Source organism: Zingiber officinale, chromosome 7B, assembly GCF_018446385.1.
Source record: "Zingiber officinale cultivar Zhangliang chromosome 7B, Zo_v1.1, whole genome shotgun sequence".
NCBI lineage: Eukaryota > Viridiplantae > Streptophyta > Magnoliopsida > Zingiberales > Zingiberaceae > Zingiber > Zingiber officinale.
The window spans coordinates 60,821,067-60,827,779 of NC_055999.1; the positions used below are offsets into that span (position 1 = coordinate 60,821,067).

The 6,713-nt window shown below is 39.5% G+C and overlaps 1 long non-coding RNA gene across 1 annotated transcript; it reads left to right on the top strand.

Moving 5' to 3' along the window:
• Window positions 1-3,279: 3,279 nt before the first annotated feature.
• Window positions 3,280-5,875, top strand: LOC122005827. The gene is made up of 2 exons (XR_006118554.1): window positions 3,280-4,010; window positions 5,638-5,875. It is a non-coding gene; the product is annotated as an uncharacterized LOC122005827 (long non-coding RNA).
• Window positions 5,876-6,713: the final 838 nt, after the last annotated feature.

Here is a 6,713-nt window from a genome sequence, read left to right on the forward strand (position 1 = left end):
TCTATGAAAATATTTTTTAAATTTTTTTAATCGTTGGTGAATTTTCTATGAATTATTTATCCAAATATAAATTTTAATATTAAAAATTCTAGAAAAATTATTTTTTGAAAATTTATTTTCTCTGTAAAGATACTTGCTATAATATATACTTATAAAATTTTTTAAGATTTTTTCGAGCTTAAAACCCATTTTTAAGATTTTTTTTCAAAAATAGTTTAAAAAATATAAAAATTCAGATTTTCAAATTTTAAACTTAATGATTTTTTTATGATAATTATCTTATTTTTATCCCTTAGACTCAGTTTTAATTTTAATTCAAGTTATTTTCATGGCACACCCCATTTTTAATGTGATTAACGGGGAGAATTAGATATTAAGTCTATGGGGGCATATTTGGATTTTTGCAATTTTTATCTTTTTGTTAATTGGTTTTTGTTTACCCTAACTTAACTTAGGGTTGCTCACATCAAAAATGGGGAGATTGTAAGTACTTCGTGGGAGTTTTGATGTGATCAACCAAGTCAAGTTAGGTCCTGTTATGATTTGATCCTTTTGTCTAAGTGTGCAAGAGCTTAGGAGCACAGGAAGTCGAGCAAGAGACACAGCTAGCTAGAAGGACGACATGGGAGAGAGCTGACGGGCTCGATGCATTCGACGAATGAGGCGTTGCGGAAGAGTATGCCGGCGAACGAGAAGGAAGCGCGCGGCGATTCCGAGGGACGAGAAGCCAGAGCTGAAGGTTGCTCGAGAAGGCCGGAAAATGGATTTGGGTGAGCCCTATTCTGGATGACCGAAATCACCCAAGCGAGCGGAGCCAGAGTGGAAGACCCGGACAAAAAGGCAATTAAAAGTTGACTTTGGTCCAGGCGCCCAGACTTGGTTCAGGCGCCCGGACTTGAAAGTTTATCGCAAAGCCACCTGTTGTGATCCGGTACAATGTGGATAAAATTCAATTCACGTCCAGGCGCTTGGAACCCTTCTAGGCATCTTGATCAGAGGTATAAATATAGTCCTGATCTCAGTAGCTAGAAATCATCACTTGTAATCAATTTCTTTGTTTGTTCTACTATTGTGTGAGTTCTCAATGCTGTAAGAGACTTCTCCGCCTGAAGGAGACTTTAGTGAGTTTTTTCAACGTCTTGGATCAACAATCTTCTGATTACAAATCAAGTAAATTCTTGTGTGCCTCTTCTTTCTTCCTAATTAGTTTATTAATTCTTTTTATATAAATGTTAGTTTTAATCAAGCTATAAGTCGAGAAATGTTCATTTTTATTCTCAAGAAATTCAACCCCTTCTTGCCGGTTATAAGGGACCAACATTTACATCTATGACTTACCCACAGAGTAATGACCAGGCGGAGGTCACTAATAGAGAAATCATTAGAGAGTTGAAAATTAAGTTGGATCATGTTGGAGGAAGCTAGGTCGAGGAATTGCCCAGTGTACTGTGGGTGTGCCACACTACCCCAAGAGAAGCAACAAGTATAATCCCTTTTCATCTTATTTACAGTGGTGAAGCAGTTGTCCCAGTTGAGGTGGGCATGGAGCCCGATCGAAGGCAACTATATGATAAAGATAATGTCAGGAGGTGCCTTGTGGAGCTTGATTTGATATAAGAAATCAGGCACAAAACATCAGCTTGGCTAATGGCGTATCACCAGAGGATGAGACAAAATTATAATAGAAGGGTTATTCCAAGATTTTTCAGGTAGGTGACTTGGTTTGGAAGAGGATCAAGCTGACCGAGATGTCAAGAAATTGAAGCCACAGTGGGGTGCGCCATACAACGGTGTGCAAAAGCTTGCCTCGAACTCCTATTATCTTTAAGATGTAGTTGGAAAGAACTTGGAGTGATAATCATTTGTAGCCTTATAGGGTTTGAGAGTATGCTTGTAATGCATTAATGTAACATGTCGAATCTTTGCACTTAATGAAAAATACAGGCGAGTTTATCTCGAAAGCTCTTCTGCTAAATCCTATACTCTTGAAAAATACATATATACTTTCTATTTTATATATTCAAAAAAATTTATAAAATTTTTCAAACTCAAAATCTATTTTAAAAATACATCTCTATATAAAATAATTTATTATTGCTTATATTAATTTTATTTATTTGTGAATAAATTTAATACTATTCTGAATTATTGTGTTTAATAGTAACAAAAATTTTGAGAATTTTTCAAAGATTAAAAATAATTTTTAAATCATAAAAATTTAAATTTTTGAAAAATAATTCTCACATTTTTTTTAAAAAATTAGTTACTATTTAGGTAACCCTTACAATTTTTTTCCTAATTTATTTTCAATGTTTACCTTTATTTTTAATATGATCAAAGGGGGAGAAATAAGATTAAGTGTAGAGGGAGGTACAATTTTTTATATCAAGTGTTTTACTTCATAAATTAAATGCACTAAATTGCATATTCATTTAGTTTACTATTTTGCTTTAACACTAATTTAACTTGGGTTGATTCACATCAAAAAGTGAGAGATTGCAAGTACCCCATGTTGATTTTGATGTGGTCAACAAAGTTAAGTTAGGCTCTGTGTATTTTTATGCCTTGCGTCTGAGTGTGCAGGAACTTAGGAATTAAATAAGTCGAGCGGAATACGCGACGAACGAAAAAGAAAGTACGGGAATCGAGCCGAAGGGCTCAGTGCATTCAAGGGACAAGAAGTTGCGGAAAAGTACACCGGTAGAGCGAGAAGGACGCGCGCGCGATGCTTATGAGGGACAAGAAGCCGAAGTGGAAGACTGCTTGAGGAGAAGGCTAGAGGATCATCCAAGCGACCGGAGAAAAAGCTAGCGATAGGAGAAGATGCCAAACAAGTTAGCAGTTGGTTGAGTGGTCTGGGCACTTGAACTGTTCGGGCACTTGAACGGTTCGGGCACTTAGACCATCTAGTCCGGGTGCCCGGACCACCCCAACGCCAATGAAGCACCCTTTTCGGTCCATTGCAACATGGATCACTTTTTGATCTACGTCAACAACGGTCCGAGCGTTCGAATCAGTTTAGGTGCCCAGAAGTGGATAAGACCTTATCCCAACATGTAAAATACAACAACAAATAGTAATTAAATAATAAGGTTATTTGAGGAAATAATCTTATTGGAATTTTTAGAAAATTTTTAGTGATTTTTCGGAACTCGTATGACGTACTTAGAGGGATGCACTTATGAGTTCGAGAAAAATTTGTTTGGAATATCCGGAGGTGGGAGTTGATATATTTAGTGTTTTATCAAAAATACCTAAGTTTATAATTCCTTTACTCCTTTAACCGTGCCCTAAGCCTTCCTCCGCCTATTACCCCTTTTCCCTCATTCCCGATCTCCTCCTCCCCTCTCCTCTTCACGCTACCGCGACCACTCTCTCCCCACCCGATTGTCGCCGGTGAAGTCCTCAACCGGTAACATTCTCGCGACTTCGAAGCTGCAGCACCTCCTCCTTCCTCGCGATGCCAACTGACTAGCTCTCCCCATCTCACCTATTCTGTGCCCTAGCCCTTTTCTTTGCGTCGCCATCGATCACCACAGCCGGAGCACCGACCGCTTGTGAGCTCACCGCCGACAGCGGTCTTCTCCTCCAGAGTGTCTCATCACCATCTGCCGCTTCTAATTTGTTCCTCGTGCCCTAGTTTTGACATTGTCGCCCTTTCGTGGAGTCCAGAATGGCGACGTTACAAGTCGCCCTCTTTGGTCATGCCATCTCCTCTTCCCCTCTTCGTCGTGCCCTAACCTCCGCAGTTCCTCGCTAATGACTCCTCTCGTGGCTTCAAAACATGTTGCTGCCGTGACCCCGACGCCACTGTCGGAGTTGCAACCACCCTCTCCTCCTGGCTTCTTCGCAAGGTACAGCACAACCAACCCACCGGCCGCTACAAGGGCTAGCCAGTAAGCACCGAGCTTCCTCTCGTGTTTCTGCCCTAGACCTCAGAGCCATCGCCGACCACTTGCTGTTGTGAGCCACTGCTGGGGCAATGAACATCCACCATGAGAAGTTGTGGGGTAATGAATTCTTGTTTCTTATTAAACTTACATCAATGATTTGGCTAATTGGGAGAATTCAGATTCTGATGCATTGATTATTTGTACGTTTGGGAAACTAATGGATGAAATTTGGTAATAGATCAGTTGAGGATAGTCTAACTACAAATTTATTTAGTATATAGATTTAGTAGTTGAGAGGTAAACTGCACCCATCGGTTGGGGAAATTAATTAGTGTGATACCATTGAACTTGGGTGGAGTTTGAGAGATGACTCGTGAATAAACTTAGTTTAATTGGGTTATGGAATGGATAGGGTTAATGATCATTTCAATAAAGGTGCATACCAATTGAATTTGGATTTTAAGTTAGCTAATTAATGCGTGATGAAATTAGCTAAAAATATTATGTGATTGCAAGACTTGGATTCGGGATGAGCGTTTCAACGTGGGATTTCTGGACACGATCTATGTATTAAGGCGGGTACTTCTTACCTTGATTCTGTAGTTCTTTGAACTTAGTGCATGAACTACCTTTGGATAGAAACTGCTTTTACCTTGATTCTGTTATTTTTCCTGCGTTTGATACTTCCACTCGATCTTTGAGCTACTCGTTTCTATGTCTATACAGTCTTTTGTTGACTTCCATGATATTTAGCATATACTAGATACTATGCTTACTTGCTTTGAATGTTGTTTATTTATACACCTTACTGAGCATGCTGGCTTCATGTAACATACCTAATTTTTGCTTATGTTGGTATGTTGACTGTTGTTTATTTATGTACCGTATTGAGCATGCTGGCTTCATGTAGCATACTAATTTCTGCTTATATTTGTATGATGACTGTTGCATTTGACACATCATATCATGACATGCATGTCAACGACAAATTCTCCCTTGCGGTAGAGAGAGTCGTTGACCAGGGTCGCATCCTCGGCCACTCGAGAGAGTGGTAGCTGGAGTTGATGCCGCTTGTCCTGTCGTGCTTCCACTCGGTCACTCATAGGTAGTGATAGCTGGAGTTGCGAGCAGCAGGGATCCCCGTCGCGGATGTAGCTAGTTAGCTACTATGCAACTGCCCCCTCGGCCACTCGAGAGAGTGGTAGCTGGAGTGGTGTACAGTCTGTCACTGACCTGGCCTCTCGACCATACAGGGGTCATGGTGCAGAGAGGTGGGTGGGAGTGACCATCCGTGCATACGCTGTTATTATACTTGCTTTGGTTGTTGATGTTTACATATGCTGTTATTGCTTACTTGTGTTGTTGTGGTATGCTTATGCTATCATCGCTTACTGATGTTGTTCACTTATGCTGATATCTTTGCTTATGTTGAGATATACACTCGTTGTAGGTGTTCAGATGTTGGTTTATTTATTGGAAATTTGTATACACCTTACATATTTATCTCTGTAGTTATGAGCAGTACTGTAGCAGATTAGTACTACTTCTGACCTTCTATTGTTAGCCTAGGATATGGCTTCAAGTATGAACATTTATTATGGTTTTATCTTAGTATCTGCTACTTCCCTTATGAGACTGTATTCCTTTTGGCATTCTCTATTTATGTGTTATGTTCATGCACTATCTTTCCTTACCCGCTGAGTTCCAATACTCACCACCTCGCAAATTGGTTTTCTTCCGCCAGGTAATAGGTAGATGAGTTATGGATGCTTGGAGAGTCCCGACTGTCAGTTCCACATCACGCTCTAGGATAGTCTTCTTTTTGGTTTTGTTACTATTTGGGTGATATGTTGATTTTGCATATTTTGTTTTCCAATAAGTCGATGTGGATTTTGGAGTCTAGTCTGGTGGTTGCAGGTATTTTAGTTAGTGACTTTGTTGGTCTTACATTCGTATTATTTTATGATTTTTTGTTACGTTTACTTTCAGCCGTGTGGACTGTTATTATACTGTGTGTTTGTGTGTTTATTTTTAGCCGTGTGAGCTTATTATACTGCGTGGTTGTGTTTATATCCAACTGTGTGGGTTGTTGAATATGTTATTATGTTATTTGTATACGTATATTGTTTCATATTGTCACCGGTACAGGGGAAGTGTTGTCGAAATTTTATCGGTAAGGACTCATCTGGGGGCGTGACACAACATCATTGCGAAGCCATTACATAGAGATAGAATTTGTCACACTGGAGGCACCCGGATTACCATCCAGGCGTCGGGAGTCCGCCACGTCAACAATGAATAGATTTGACCAGCAGACTATAAATAGAGTTCTGGTTCACCTAGTTTAGAACAATACTTTAATTGTACTCTAATTCTTTCTTGTTCTTTATTGTTCGCAAGCTGTCAACGTCTTGTACGAGATTTCTCCGCCTTCAACTTGTGTTGAAGGAGTTGACTTAAAGAGCTTCATTTGTCTTGAATTAACAACCTTCCCTGTGCAAACCAAGTAACCTTTTTACCTTGTATTTCTTTTAGTTATTGCATTTATTTTTTGTTGTCGAAGTTAATGCTGAAAGAAAGAGAAAGGTATTTCAATTGTAATTGCAGGGTTATTCACCCTCCTCTAGTCGGTCGTTAAGGGACCAACATACCATCTCTAAGACGTAGTCCATGCCACGTAATCAATTGGCATAAGAGTCGGTCATACCTTTCTCATATGTTGGCCGAACCTTAAGGTTTGATCAATCTATATCCGGATGGACTTAATTCCATGCGTCTTGTGAAGGTTGTCTTCAAGCAATCTATATTATACACCCGACC